General features: G+C 36.3%; 1 protein-coding gene across 1 annotated transcript in view; it reads left to right on the top strand.

Annotated features, from left to right (window-relative positions):
* Positions 1 to 16,525, top strand: part of IL1RAPL1 (interleukin 1 receptor accessory protein like 1) — a 1,180,373-nt gene that overhangs the window by 139,915 nt on the left and 1,023,933 nt on the right. The gene's annotated exons all lie outside the window — the stretch shown is intronic.

Below are 16,525 nucleotides of genomic sequence, written 5' to 3'. Positions count from 1 at the left end.
AGGGCAAATGCAAATACTCCATTTAGGAAGGAACAATCAGTTGCACACATACAAAATGGGAATGACTGACTAGGAAGGAGTGCTGCAGAAGGGATCTGGGAATCACATGGGACCACAGCTAAATATGAGTCAATAGTGTAATACTATTCAAAAAAAGCCACATCATTCTGGGATGTTGTAGCAGGAGTGTTGTAAGCAAAACACAAGAAGTATTTTTCGACTCTACTCCACACTGATAGGCCTCACCTAGAGTATTTGTCCAGTTCAGGGCACCACATTTCAGGAAGGATGTGAACAAGTTGGAGACAGTCCAGAGAAGAGCGACAAAAATGATTAAAGGTCTAGAAAACATGACTTTGAAGGAAGATTGAAAAAAATGGATTTGTTTAGTTTGAAAAAAAGAAGACTGAGAGGGGACATAACAGTTTTCAAATACGTAAAAGTTTGTTAGAATGAGAAGGAAGAAAAATTGTTTTTCTTAACCTCTGTGGATAGGTCAAGAAGCAATGGGTTTAATTGCAGCAAGGGACATTTAGGTTGGACATTAGGAAAAACTTCCTAACTGTCACGGTGGTTAAGCACTGGAATAAATTGACTAAGGAGGTTGTGGAATCTCTATCATTGGAGATTTTTCAAAGCAGGTTAGACAAACACCGTCAGGGATGGTTTAGGTAATACTTAATTCTGCTATGAGTGCAGAGGACTGGACTAGATGACCTTTTGTGGTCCCTTCCAGTTCTATGATTCTATGATACATCTATTAAAAATTGATAAATAGAAATAAAGAAAACCACATCCATCTAAAGATTATTGGATTTGCTTAACAAACTTTAGTGATCTAGTTATAATTGAAGCATTGGTACATATTTGTGCATTATTTTAAGATTGCAATTTTTATTAAGTTATATCAGAGATCAATGGTATGGTGCAAATATATTAAACTACACTGTAAGGTTTTGATTTAGACAACTTTAGCTTTGGCAAGTGGTAATTTAACATAAAATAAACATTCCAGGTTGAAAGAGGTACTACAATAGTAGTAGGTTAAAATGCAAGAGGACAAAATCTCCTCAAAAAGCCTTTCTATGTGCTATTAAGATCATCAGACAATGGTCAGGGACAAGACTGTGGTTGACTTCTAGTCTGATTAATTTTTTATAACTCTCAAGGAAGTCTTTTGCTTTTAACAGAGAGATTCAAATGAAAAGCAACTGTCCATGCTAACATCTGGCCTGTGTCATGCCATCTGTAATTCAGGGCAAACTAAAAAATAATTGAGATAATATTTTATGCTCATTTAGGATATCTGCTTTAACCATTCATGACTGTTTTACTCTGGCATTTCTGGGTAATGTATTTGGAACAAATTCATAAATATATGAATGTCAACTGAACTCATGCTGCACATACACACATATTTAGTGTGACTGATTCTGAGGGCAGTAATGGTAAAATATTACCAAGTTGATGGGAAGTTTGGAGTAGGAGTTTTACTTTACAGTTAAAGTAACTTTTCTGTACCAAGGAAAGGTCCATTGCTTTGGGGTGGGAAGAATCACTAATTCATCTCAAACTGTTTAAAAAGGATAAAGAGAGGGCAATTCTTCTGAAAGCTATCTAGGATAGATGTATTGTACATGGGGCATCTGACAGCTCCTTTTCTGGTAGTTGTCTAAGTGAATGTATCTCATTTGCCCATAAAGTCCAGTGCCAGTTCCCAGACTGGGTAAGTCTGTAGGTGAAGAGGGTGGCTGGATTTTTAGCATCTGTTAACTTGTTCAATCTCTCTCGGAGGATGAGGTTGAGAAGATCTGTGTAGCCATGGTTCCTTGTACCTAAAGAACAGTATCTGCTTCAGGAGCTCACAATGATTGATGCATTGTAAAATGCAGACAGTACAGCTACCTGTGTGTTCTCCTGATCTCCTGAGACTGTGCTGTTGCGCAACTCCTGTTCCAGCCTTGCAGACTGCCAAGAACTGTAGATTAATTTACAATGAAAACCAAGGGAATCTAATTTTTCTAAGCAGGTGGCAGATGCCAAATATTTGTGATTCATGGACTATATGAACGGGCATAAATTAATAGCTGTAACAGAGCAGTAGCTATGCAGTAACTTCATTAAAATCTATCTTACATTAAACTTGCCATATTATACTTTGATAACTATGAAATTCCTTTTTTTTCAGCATGCCAAGCTCACAAATATGTGCTCAGAATAGGATTCTTTCACTTATCCCGTCATTACAAACAACCACCCGCTTTCCCTCCCACATAGCTGTTTTAAATGTCTAGGCCAAAATGAATATGTAGCTATCTATCCTGCACTCACCTCTAGACTGGGAGGGATCAGATGTCACCAAACTACAGAGCAGAACAGCAGAATAGATTTGCGCTGGTGGCTGTATCCTACTGGTGGATTGTGTGTGTTACCTCTGTAGTGAATGCACTCTAAGTCAAGTGTTGGAAGGCTAGGTGTCATTCCTGAGTTTAGGCCCATTATACCAGACCTTCAGTTGGTGTCAATTAATGGAGCATCATTGATTACACCAGCTGAAGAAGTCACTCTATTTTTTCATTCGTCTACTTTCTTTTTCCTTTTAAAATAAAATACAGTATTTTAAGGGTTATATTTCAGTGTTCATTTGACTATTATGATTTATTCTTTATTTTCTAGAGTAACTATTCTCTGCAGCTCTTTTTGTTTGTTTTATTTATTTGAGCTCCAAGTATCACTCGTTCTTTTATTTAGGGAATCTGAGGTATCTGGCAAATAGCCAATTGGCTTGTAAGAATGGGCCATCGTGTAGACTGAATTACTGGGTTGTGCATGAATGTAATGTTGTTATGTTATGGTTTTCTTTGTTCTTTTAATGTGTAGGAGAGAGATAAAGATTGAATGGAGAAAATGATCACTGTTATTTGCAACTTGAACAAAACGAAACTGGGATAGAGTTGGTAGGGTTAGCTGTTAATGGCTTAACATTTGGATTATGTCATAAACTATAGTACTACATTTCCATCTATCTCAAGCTCTTTAAATTTAACTTTATGAAATTAATAAATAAAATCACACAAATAACTGGACTTTCCATATAAGTGTTATCACTTATTTTCTGTTTTATAGACCCTCCTCTACTTAACAGTCATAATCTTGCTTTCAGTTCCTTTAAACTTAGGTGTACTCTTAAAAATTCATATCTAGGGAGAACATGAAAAATCTTGTCATGCATATGTATAAACAAATATACTGATGTAGGATCCATCTTGAATCTTCTGGCGTCAATGGCAAAATATCCACTGACTTCAAAAATAACAGGATTCAGCCCATAAGGCAACAAAGTAAGTAGTGTGAGAAACAGAGTTCAATTTCTTTGTTCATTGATATAAATGATATTTGCTCAGTCATAGCTGACCTTTTCACGTTTGCTTTTTCAAACACACCTGTGGGTTATCTACTACCAACACACATTATTTCTTTCACTTGCACTCATCTAGCCCATTGTTTGAATAAATTAACCCATTTGGTTATGAATTTTCTGCACTGGCTGTTGTATAGAGCCAGATTCTGATCTCTTTTATACTCACTTTGGATAGTCCTTTACTCTTAACTGTTCCATCTCAATTCAATGGGGCCACTTGTGGAGTAATTGCCAGAGAGCATGAGGAAAGGGGATCAGAAACAGGCCCTTGGGAACTTCCTTGAAATTTTTAAAGGAGCCTCTTCTACGCTCAAGCTTTTTCTCAATTTACAGTGTCTTCCAATTTTGATTTAGTCAAGACCTGAGTGACCCTTAAAAATATTGTGAGATATTTAGATAGTTTTTTTTTAATTTAGGTAGAATAAAATGTTATACGATTTCCTTTTTTGTATAGCTTAGTCATTGTTCACAATGAAAAATGATGTGGAAATATTAAGTATATTTTTCTTTGATGTTTAGAATATTTATTTTGTCAGATAACCATTAAATCTTTGTTAATAACTATCACATTTAGAAATAGTGAGTTTTTTCCACATATGCAGATTAGTAATCTCTATAGCATACTCTGCCCTGTATTTATGCATACTAAAATCATATATTTAGTTGATTCTGCATATATGTCCATAAGTTTAACTGGGGATGTATGAAAAAGGTGATTTGACAGTTCTTCAAAAATGGAAACCTATAGTTTAAACACTGGACACCTTTCATAGGCGCAGACTATACAAGGTGTACAGTTGGTGCTATCATAGAACCACAGGGTTAGAAGGTACCACAAAGGTTATCTTATCTAACTTTCTGCCAAGATGCAGAATTTGTAGAGAATCCCTTCATATTGTTATAGCTGTCAGAGAGTTCAGAGATCTATCTTGACAAGGACACAGCATGCTCACATGAATAACAACAGTGATAGAAAAAACTTGATGTATAATTAAATAACTTGGATGTTTTATGACACTTCTTTTTTTTTCAGAAATCAAAGGAGAATAGCAATAAAGCCAGCTATTCTAACACATTTCTTGGCAAACTGATTTTAAACAAGTAGATCAATTTTTGAACTGTCAACAGCAATTTTATGTAACAAATCAATTCAGCATATAACAATATTAGAGGTTAATTATAATAGCTGTACTTTTTTTCCCTCACACGTTTGGGTTTTATGGTTTTAAGAAGAAACAAAACAAATGTTAAGGGACATGGTTACAAATCAGAGAAGAAAAAACAATACATGCTGATAGTTGACACACAATTGCTAAGAGTGTGAGAATTTGGAAGCCTGTTTTCTAGTCATTTTCCTATAATGGGGAGAGGCATTCATTCATATGATTGGGCTTGTCTCCCTCATTTTCTAAAGGGCAAATTCAGGACATTCCCGGGAAGCCAACGTTAGAACAGCCTAGGCAGGCATCTAATACAGGAGTACCTATTGCCTTGGACAGAAGCTGCTGCCCTTCTACATCTCTTGATGCTGCTATTTGTGCTTAATGGAAATAGCTACATAAGCATATGTCAATCATAGCTCTAGCCATCTGCAATGGAATGATATTTTCACTCTTTTTATATCACACGTTTGGTAATAAATGATAAGGCTGTAGGATTCATTGTTTTCGTGCCATGATAGTATTTCTAATGATAGGTGAGGGAACTTTCTTGATAGAAGCCGAGAGCCGCACATTTGTTTTGAGTTGTTTATAGTACTTTAGCCACACCAGTTAGTTACTAGTTAAAACATTCTTTCTAGCTTGCCAACAAAAAAAGAGCTCCCCTTCATAAGAACTTGTAGGTCTTACAGTAACTAAAATTCTGTGAATAGTATGAAGTTTGACCTCTTAGAAATAACTTACAATATCTAAATGTGTCTCTTCATAACACTAGAGATTGATGCCCTGGCCTTGAACAGTATCTAGTATGAGCTGCTTTCATGAATAAGAACCTAAATGGCTCTGATTCATTTAAATTATGGAACCTGGTTGAATGAACAGAAAACTATCATAGCCTTACGATATTTCAGAATTTTCGGATTTGATCAGAGCTTGCAAGTTTGCTCAAAAAGGTGACAGTTTTTCATGCTCTTAAAGGAACTAACTTGGTTACACATACACATGTGTAATATAGAAGGGAAAGTCTCTCATTTTTGATCAAAGGGAAAATGGAGAAGTGTGGTAAGACTATGTAATTCTTAATTTGGAAATCCTTAGGGAGCTGTTAAAAAAATCTCATTTCATTATTACAAGTCAGCTATAATTCTGGAGCTCTTATAGGTGAAATGACAGTATAGAATGTATTCACAACAGGGATCAGCAAGAAAGCAAACATGACATGGATAGGACCATCCCTTAAGTCCAAAGAGTATACTGGTGAGGCTGTAGAAGCCAGAGATATATTGTAGTCTATGTCATGTCAAACATCCATACTCTAGGGAAAGAAGTCCTGATGTGGTTACAGGTTTTATGACTATGAAAAGAAGGAACAGGTCTTGTCATAGTTAGAATATTTTGCTGGGGAAATTTCCAACCTTGGCAAATCTTTTTCTCATAATCTAGGTTAGAAATATTGAAGCAAATGGCTTCAAAATGGTTAAATTGTCAGGTAAAACTGCTGGTAGAACCACTGAAGTATGCAATTTGGTATTCTTTCCCACCTTTTTTTAGAATATTTCTTCCTTGAGTTAATCATAAAGATGAAATTCTGCAAATTTGAGGCTTTGAGAGTAGTTATACTGTATTGATATATTAAACAGTAAATGTAGAACTTAAGCCAAAGCTTACTGAAGTAAACAGGACTTTCTAGTTCTCAACTTTTTTCATTGACTTCAATAGGATTTGAATCAAGCCCTTAGTGAATGCCATGACATCATATTGTATGAATCTTGTGTTATTTTGCAATATCTCTCATGGCTGTTCAAAACTGAACTAATACCTTCATTTTAAGTGTGCTTACCACAAACCCTATTGTTGCCTCAAATTTCTAGTTTGGGTATAGCTGACAAAAGTGTGACAACATTAGCTGTTGATAGGCTTTGTTTGCATTAGCTCATCTCTAGCAATTGGTTATGATATCTTACTGAGAAAGAAACATGCCTACTGCTGTTTTCAGTGAAAAATACTTATTAAAAAGTGTCTGAATTTAATTTATATAAAAAGAAACTATTCTTCTGATAATCAAAAGTGGAACACTGATATTTGACTATCAACATGTTACCTTCCTCTGGTCCACACTGATTTTGCTAATCTCTTTTTTCTCTAAGCAGTTTTTGAAAATATTCTCTGACACCAGATATTTCTTCTATTAATGTCTATGGAAGTTCAGTCCCTGATACCAATATGTAGCTTTTGTTTTAATTGACTTGATAATTCTATGTTAATTCACAGTGAGTCTTGCTTCTGTGTTGCTACAGTTTTAAGATCAACAGGGTGAATATTAACCTAGATTTGGAGGCTGTAGAAACACAGAAAGAACAGAAACAGTGATCTTCCACACACAATCACAGGAAGTCTTGTCGTTATTATCAGTTTTACTAGCAGATGACTAAGGTTACAATTACAGGTAAGTATACAGAACATGAGAGAGCACATGCAATAGCTACTGCTGTATTCATACTCATATACCCAAAGATGCTATTGAGTTTGGTGGATCTCTCAACATTGATAGAGGGGTGAATCTTACTGAGGTCTTCCCTTTTGGTCTTCCCTCCCTGTCCATACCAGGGAATGCTTTTTATTATCTAGCTGTTATGACCACATCTAACACCTTATGAATATATGAGTGCTCCATCTCTCCTTTTCCTTATCTGTACTTCCATACCTCATATATTTTGAGGTGCTCTACTTCTCACAGGTTATTCTCTTTGTTAGTCTTATTCTTATTAACATCTTATTAACGTTTATGTAAACATGTTCCCCTAGTAACCTATGGTCACAGCAGAACTTTCCAGTGGTGCCAGAATATTTTTAATACTGGGGAATAAATTTGTTTCAATAAACCTTTTAGAATTATTTTTGACAGGAAAAATTTGTATTCTGTTAGTCAAATCAGTATGACCTCTCTAAGCAAAACTGGCTTTGAATTTTCTATAGTATAGTAAAGTGAATTTTTGATCATTTCAGTATTACATTGCACAGATGCAGGTTACTTGTTCTATGTAAAATTATTGAAAACAGAGGGAAAAAAACAGTTGTTTTGATTTTGACTTTGACAGGACCCAACCTCTATGCTTTGAAAACTGCTATGAGGACTTGAGAGACTACACAGAGCAGAGCTAAACTCTGAAAGTTTCATCCTAGACCTACTTGCACTATTACTGTATTGAACTCAGTAATTCATGAAGGAAGTGAAGAACTCTCTTTCATTTGCATAGTGACTAGAAGATGGCTGTATTTTGGTTCCCAACTCTAATAAAATCACAATACTGTGTGCATAACATTTTTTAAAGTGTGCTATGCTAATTTCAGGAACCTAGAACACTCATATTTTTGATCCAAAGATAATACATTATTCATTCTGCTGAAAAGAGAATAAGCATGTACCTAAATAATTGATTCTTGCTATGGTGATTCTGAAAAGCATGCTATAAAAAATGACCTTCTTGCAATGTAGATTAGGCACATAGTTAAACAATGGACGTGTCATTTATCAGCAAACAATTCTCACTTTATGTGAGGAGAGTTATTGGACTTATAAATGGTAACATGATAGTTGGTCTGGACATGATTGAGCAGCTTAGCAATGCACATAATTCTCATTATGCCAGAATGTTGTGAGTATCTTTTTTGTTTTTGATCATGATTTCAAATGCCAAGATCCAGATGTACACAGAAAATGATAGAGGGATAAATAATTATGGATAAGGCAAAGTTTTACTATGTTATTGAACAGTTCTGTTTGGTGGTGTTAGGAAATCTTTTCTTGAACACTCTGGATGTATAATATGTAAACATTAATTAATTTGTATATCCATTTGATTGGCTGTAAAAAGCTGTATTTCTTATCAATTCATTTCTGTGCAGAGTATGCACAGAGTAAGAATGAATTGCATCTGTGCTGTTTGTTGAAACCTACTGTTTACTTATTATCAGTATTGTGAGCTACTACCATTTTCCCTTTGGCATCTAAGAGCTGTGTTATTATACATAGGAACTTGGAGTGGATGAACGAAGGTGGTGGTTTAATAGGCAATATTTTTATAATACTTCAATTCATCCCAGTGTTCTAAGAAAGAATCAATTTGTTTCCTCTCTCACATCTCTTGACTGCATTGTACATATCTCCACATCCCTTTTCCCCAGGCAGCGTACATTTGTCAGGCTTTTTCTTCAGTGGAGGTGCCTAAGTTATGCTTAGTATGAATATATCACACTCTTTTAAAAAGTGTTTCTTCAGTATTGTGTTTGTAGAACTACATCCTTTGCTACATGGCTGAAATTAGTGTTTGAATAAAGTTGAAGGTCATCACCAGCTGAAAAATATATCTATTTTTAATTGTTATTTTAAATATTCAAATGCAAAAAACTGAAAAATCCATGTTTTCTTCAAAGAAAATGTTGTGAAATGAGTTATATCATAATAAATTGTTTAGACTTAAAATTCTTCCTTTTTTAAAACCGTATTTAATTCATGATTATTGAGGCAAATGAATTAGGCACAGAAGTGAAACTATTTTTTTTATTTCCTTGCTTGTTTAAAGGGTTGTTAATTAATGCAAACAATTTCTCTCCATAGATCTCCCCCTCACTATTTTGACAGAAATGTTAGTCATTTATAATAGCTGGAGGACGAAAGACATTTGTTAGTAATTTTAATGCTTTTACATATAAAATTACAATGAGTTTTCAGCCCACATAACAGTTTTTTTTGGCATCAGAACCATATTGGATCATCCTTACCTATCCTCCTATCTAATCATTTTTTGTATCAGTGCATTCTGAGAAGAGCAGTTGTCCCTTACTATCTCAACAAGGAATAGAATGTCTGCGGAATAGATGCACAGAGTACCATTGAGGAATGCACTGTGGGAAATTCTCCTCTAGAAAGAGGTGGAAGGAAGTAAAATTGGTCACATTTTATCAAAAAAGTTTGGTTAGCGGGTCTTGATTGCACTACGAAGCACAAGTGTAATGAAATGGTTACTGGAAAAAGCCATAGGCCAGTCTGTACCATGGCAGGGTTAAAATACTGCTAGGACCCTATTTGTGGTCAGTGAGTCTTTCCATTGAATTCAATGGAAATTTGATCAAGCTCATAATGAAGCTCTGTACAATATACTCTGAATGGGGTATTATTCTGGCATCAAGCAGATAAACTTGATTTGTGGGTGACGCTTGAGAGAGCAGCATAACTTCCCTCACTGCTTCCCCCATGGAAGAGTGGCATACATATAAAGCCAATATAAATGGGTGACGATTGCAGGGGGAGAGGGAAACATGGCTACAACATATGAACCTCCATGTACATTGATTTTAACTTGTAAATGACTTTGGCTTAGCCATGTGTGTCTCCTTTTTCTTCTTGCTGTATTTAAACATTCAAGTGATAGCATTTTAGTTGCATGATTATTAACAGAAAACAGATTTCAAAGTGTCATACACAATATATGCATGAGCAGAATTTAGATGTGCATATACTGGTATAATCAAGTATTCTATGAATATAGGAACCCACAATTGTGCAACACAGCACAACTTTTTAATATGTAACACTGAGTACTGAATACTACTGTACTAGCAAACCCATGGAGGTCAAACAGTAGAAATCATTTTTTTAAATGTATTTTAAATGAAATAGAATTAAAAATAGGTCTGTGTGAAGAAAACACAACATGCACACAAAGAAAGAGAGCTAAATTATCAGATAAGCTGTTCCTTGTGGATCATTTGCTGAATTTTACAAGTAAAATTATATCAATGAGAACGGCATAAGGTCACTACAGCAAGTTCTCCCATCCCATCTTCAGCTTTCAAGGTCTCAAAAATCCAGGCCTCTTGTTGTTTCTGCTGTAGGAAGGAAAATATAAATTGGAAACTTCCTAAAGAGAGAAACTGATAATTTTGTGAATGTTAAATTATATATATATATATATGTATAGCTCTACTAGTAGCCATATTATTCTATACAATTCTTATCTTTTTTAGAGTGAATGGATGTAAAATAGCTCTTACATATTCTGTCTCTCTTGGCCTCTTATGATTTATTTAATCCTGACTACAAAAAGGAGATTCAGCTCAGCCCACAGTGTACCTAGAAGCAACACTATGGGGTAAAATCAATTTTAGATACGCAATTTCAGCTACGTGAATAACGTAGCTGAAGTCGAATATCTAAAATTGATTTACTCACCCGTCCTCACCGCGCGGGATCGATGTCCGCGGCTCGCCATGTCGATTCCGGAACTCTGTTGGGGTTGGTGGAGTTCCGGAATTGATATAAGCGCGCTCAGGGATCGATATATCCCATCTAGATTAGACGTGATATATCGATCCCCAATCAATCGATTTTAACGCGCCGATATGGCGCGTAGACTAGACATGGCCTCAGGTGCAGCATACTGTATTGTATTGGGGGAGGAGAGGAGAGGATGGTGAGGAAATCAGGGAGACAATTGGGTCACCTAAATTTGCCAATCGCAGCCACCAAGTGGAAGTGTAAAGTCCTCCCTGCCTCCATATACAGGAGAAGGTGCAGGGAGAAAATGTGGAGATCAAAACCACCTTTTCCTTAGAGATAACCACTCCCCACTGTTACTGTCACGCCTCTCCTGTCCCCATTGAGATGAGGGAACACAATTTTCTCCCCCAAAGTCATTTTTCCAGCTATAATCATTTGGTATAGTGCCAAATTCTGGAACAAGCAAAACTCCCCCCAAATGGGGTCATATATATGCCTCAGAAGAATCTCTATGGTACATCCATGCCCTGTATAGCAGAACAGACCAATGTCTGAATAAATGTACAACCACATCCTCATGTGCCTGTCAGGAGCAGGAATAATCTGTGTAGGGGACTACGGAAAGTCCCATCGTGTTTCTGAGATATATGCTTAAAAGAATGCAGAGAATATGTCTGAATTCTATCACAGAAGTTTTCTAGAACTTTCTATCACTTGACAAAGGATAGATAACAGGATGGTAACCCAAGTGCAACCTGAATTTACAAATCAGAATGTCCTTTGGTTCTGCATGCTGGAATCAGATGCTCAGATATTGTGTTCACTCTCATTCTGCCCCTCATTGAAGCCCACTGAAGTTAATGGAACATATTCTGCTGTTATGCTAGTTTAAATGTAAAATCTCTCCACATAAGTTACCATACATTGAGCTTTTAGTTCCTTTGCTCTGATTGCCTTAAATTGTGGTTGGTATTTTCCCACCAAAACCTCAAAAGTTAAAATGATGCTCAGACAAGACAACGGGGCTACTTTGTATGTACATTGGCTTAATTTAGAGTGGATTTGGACCACCAGCTTCAGTGGGTTTATGGATTGTAAGTGAATAAAGAATTTTCCCTAGAATCTCAAACTGAGCTGGTCTAGGAGTGTAAAGGCTTCTATAAGTTCTCTGGCACCACACCAGTCCTTTGAATATGTACACACATCTTAGCAGTGGGGAGTTATTTTTGTGTGTGTGTGTGTGGTGGTGGTGGGAGTGGGAGTGGGAGTGGGAGTGGGAATGGAGAAGACTGATGATCCAGATTAGAACATACAATTCTGCAGGAACACCCATTACAGATAAAAGTAATTAATAGTTTCATAAAAAATCTGTATCCATTTATGCAGCTGGTAAATATATTAAATATAAGTTTGCATGTAAATAACAAGAAACTTATTTTAAAAGGAACTATTTTTTCTTGGTATCTGGTACTCCTCACTGATACCATTTTACCTTGGTAGTCCGTTGACTGCCATGGGATCTTTTCTGATTCCTACTGGTGTTAATGAGAAGAGAAGTCAGTCCTTCTGGCTGGGGGTCTGACCAAGTAATATTGATAGAAATAACTTATATTATTCTGAAATATATTTCCAAAAAGTACTAGAGTGAAGACAATGGAAACTGCTAGCATAATAGTGATTTGGCCATTTATCTGTCTAGCCTGAACCTTTTTTCCCCTTTTTGTGGTGCGTATTAAGGACTTGGTAGGGATTTCAACTGAAAAATGTTAAAGAAAGGGTAAATAAGTGTTTTGACAATGCATTGAGTTCCTTTGTTCTGATGGCTGGTAAATTTTGTTTGGTAACTCCTGAAAAACCTCAGGGGGTAAGATGATAAAATAAACAAACAAAGTAACATGGTGAAGATGTATGTCCAAGAACTATCATCATCAAAGGGAAGGAAAAGAAATATTTAAAACATTAGAAATGTTTTTCCCCCTTAAGCCAGTTATTAAATTCGATATAATTTAACAGGACAGAATGAAGGTTATTCAAATTCTTTTGCGACTTTGTTTGTAGTTTTACTCAATGTTATTTTTTTCTCTCTTTAATTGCTTCTATAAATCTTTTGGAATATAATTTGTATTAGCTGATTCTTATGGTTACCCAAGTAGTTGATTCCATGAATTTAATTACTATGAGTGGAAACTCATCCTCACTTGAAAGGCCAATACTGCAGCCCAAATAAAGGTTCTAGAAGGCCCTGAACACAGCAGAATAGGTATACATATGATCAGGATTCAGGGAAATATGCACACACTATTCTACACCTCTTACTTCTGTATGCGCTAGACAGGGCTGGTTCCAAGCACCAGCAAAGGAAGCAAGTGCTTGGGGTGGCCAACGGAGAGGGGTGGCACATCCAGATCTTCAGCGATGGGTCCCTCACTTCCTCCAGGCCCTAAATTAACCTCAGTGTTTTCTTTGTATATCACAGACCCACACATACATACATAAAATAATAATGAAGACAGAGAAAGACAGGGTGATACTTTGAACACAGGCATCTCTGTCAATACTGGAAATTCCCTCTGGAAATTAGTCTCCTTTCTTTTGCTGTTTTTCCAACTCCTCCCCCCCCCCCACCCACCCCGCAATGTGTAAATCACCTTTAGAAAGGTCAGCATTTACCAACAGTTATAACACTGCAGTATCTCAGATACAGTGCATGTCAACCTTTTAATTATGACCACTGTCTATGTGAAACTAGAACTAAGAAACTTCCAGTATCTATCTTTTCTATTTTCTATTTTGTGTAACTCATGGACTCTTTTACAATTGCCTCTTTTCTTACATCTACAGCGTAGAATGGCCAACCTTGACCATCTCTGAATTAGTATGGTTGCTGTTTTCTATATGTTATCCATTTTCATAATGCCTTTTTGTAAGTATGCCAGAAATGAATACAGTATTTCATATTTTGCATTCCTCTTTTCTATAGAAACAATGTACTCTGGCTTATATTCAATATTCCTATTTACACTTCCTATAATTTTGTTACCATCTTACTGCTGGTAAGCACTCTGCAAAGAAGTGTTAGTTTTATCTATTTCTATCCCCAGATCCCCTTCTTCTGCTCTGTATCTTGTAGTGTCTGTCTATGGCATGAAAAGTATATTCCCCATCTCTTTTCCTCTAGCCTCATTAATTTTTCTATGTATAAGCCACTTATCTTCCCATGCTGTGTAAGTCATTCTGAATTTTATTGCCCTCCCTCTTTTCTCATGTCCCCTGCTAGTTCTGTGTTACCAGCAAGTGTGATCATTTAATGCATGGTCCCTCACACGTCTTTGACATGAAGGGTGCAGAACTGGTTCTAATGTTCCATCTATGTGGTAGTTCACTAGTTATCTCTTTTCTTTGGAATCCCTGGCTGTTATGAATTCTGTCTACAGTATCTAAATACCTTTTAATTTCTGTTTGAAGCACTAGGCAATCTATATATTGTATGATATGTACTGATTTTATATAATAGTATTCTGTTTAGTACTGGTTAATCTTTTTTCCGAATTCCAGGTAATGTGAGCAGACTTTTTTTTTAAATTTGACCTAAAAAGATGTAATCATTATTACAGTACCTCCTATTGGCCCCAAGTTAGACTGGAGCCACATTGTGCAGGGCACTGCACCAACACATAGTAAGAGACAGTCCTTGCTCTGAAGCGTTTACAATCTTAAATGGACAAATCAAAAGTAGGAGACAAAAAAAAGGTGTAGTGAGGAGAAATGACTCCCCCAAGGCTATTGGCAGAGGTGGGAACAAAACCCACGCTTCCTGAGTCCCAGGCCATCCATTAGACCCACTGCCTCTCAATATTATCTGAAAACGTTTCACCACTGTCCTCCCCTTCAAAGCACAATTGCTACAAACTATCCAATCACTCCTGTGGCTTTCATGAAACATGATATTAAGGGCCAAATCCTGGCAATGTAAAAATAGCCATCTCCTCTTACCCTTGTGTGGCTCCTTGCTCCTAAACTCTGGATATGGTAGGGAAAACGAGCTTTCTGCAAAAACAAGTGGTATAGTGGAGATGCTGCAGACCATCAAGTGAAGTTGCTGGAAGAAAGAGTACATATATCTGCCTTTCCCCTCCACATGTGCTACTCTTGCCATCATATTGCACTTCTCTGTACTGTGCAGCAGATGGAATCATATGGTCCATAGTTTCCAGCGGGCTCTCTAGTGTTTCACAAAGCTGCTAAAATTAGAAACAAGTGTATTGTTAGTCTGAGTCTGTACAAACTTACTACAATTAGCACTCATCAAACCATCTTGTGGAATATATTAAAAAGCAAAAAACAAGAGTGTTCTCATCACAATTTCCTGTAGTTGAAATAGATGTTTGTCTAGGGTACTTGAAATGTGAATCATATTTTCTGATATGTTTCTTTTCTGATAGTTTCTTTTAAAGTTTCAGATAAAGAAAGGACAGTACTTATTTTCTCCAGCAGCGTTAAAGATAATGTCGATGCAGAGCATTTAACCATTTGCAGTGTAATTCTTTTGTGCTCTTTTGCTGAACGTGTCCTGGTGAAATTAGCAAGAGAACATTCAGCAAAAGACATCCTTTTTCTTACTTTAAATTTATGTTTTTAAAAGAGAGATTTTTAAAGACTTTTTAAAAAGTCTGTGAAAACAACACAGCACTATAAATAGTCAAGCACCTTTCCGTGCCATTAATTTTTGTCCCAGACTAATTAAAATTTGCAGGAGGAGTACATCACATATGTTGTGCTCTGAGCATTTTACCATTTAATTTATCTTCTCCTAAGGTTTTGTCAATCAGTATGAACTTCTTTCATGGCATTATAAAGCAATTGCTCACACTAAGGCTCACTGCCAAGAATTGTTAGAGGATCTTGCTGTAGATGTGTGGGTTTTTTTTTTTTTTTTAAACCTAGTCTTCAGTCTTTCAGAATCTGCTGTAAAGCTGACTCCATTCATTTTTCCCATTCAGAGAAACCAGGCAGGCAGGCAATCTTCAGATGCCAATGTCACTACATATTTTTTGTTGGAGATTCCATCAGGAGGTTCTTTATGATTACATTTGTCACCCTTCCCTTCCTCCATAACCTCACTTGAACTTCTAACCTCAAAGATCAAGAGTGGCAAAGTGTTCAGCCACCCCCAGCTCTGAGAATGTGTGTCTGGAACAACTATAATTCTTTTCCATGTGGCAACATAATGGGGTGTGTGAACATATTAAAAGGCATTTAGCGTTATTTAAAATTGTAAATCATGTTTCTGCACTGAAGGGGGAAGGTGAAAGGAAACAACCTATTGCTGTCTGACTGTAAAATTAGCATTTCCACTTGATAAGAGACAGCACATTTTATTCAAACAGATACCCTGTTTCATGAAAGCAAGCTGCCACCTCCATCATTTGCCACTATACAAGCCTCTATCTTTTCTTTTGAATTTCTAGGTTAAAAATCTATTACTTTATCTAATAGTTACACTTTGTCATCTATCTAGGTTGATGGCTAATATGACCCTACTGTTAAGATATATTTCCCGATCAGACAGATACTTTTGTCTAGGGATTTAAGTCCCCTCACGACATCTCTGTTATTGAAAATAATTTGGAAAGTCTCAGCCCATTAACAGTGTGTATATTAGTG

The sequence above is a fragment of the Chelonoidis abingdonii genome, chromosome 1 (genome assembly GCF_003597395.2).
Source record: "Chelonoidis abingdonii isolate Lonesome George chromosome 1, CheloAbing_2.0, whole genome shotgun sequence".
NCBI lineage: Eukaryota > Metazoa > Chordata > Testudines > Testudinidae > Chelonoidis > Chelonoidis abingdonii.
This window is presented reverse-complemented; position numbering and strand designations above follow the sequence as displayed.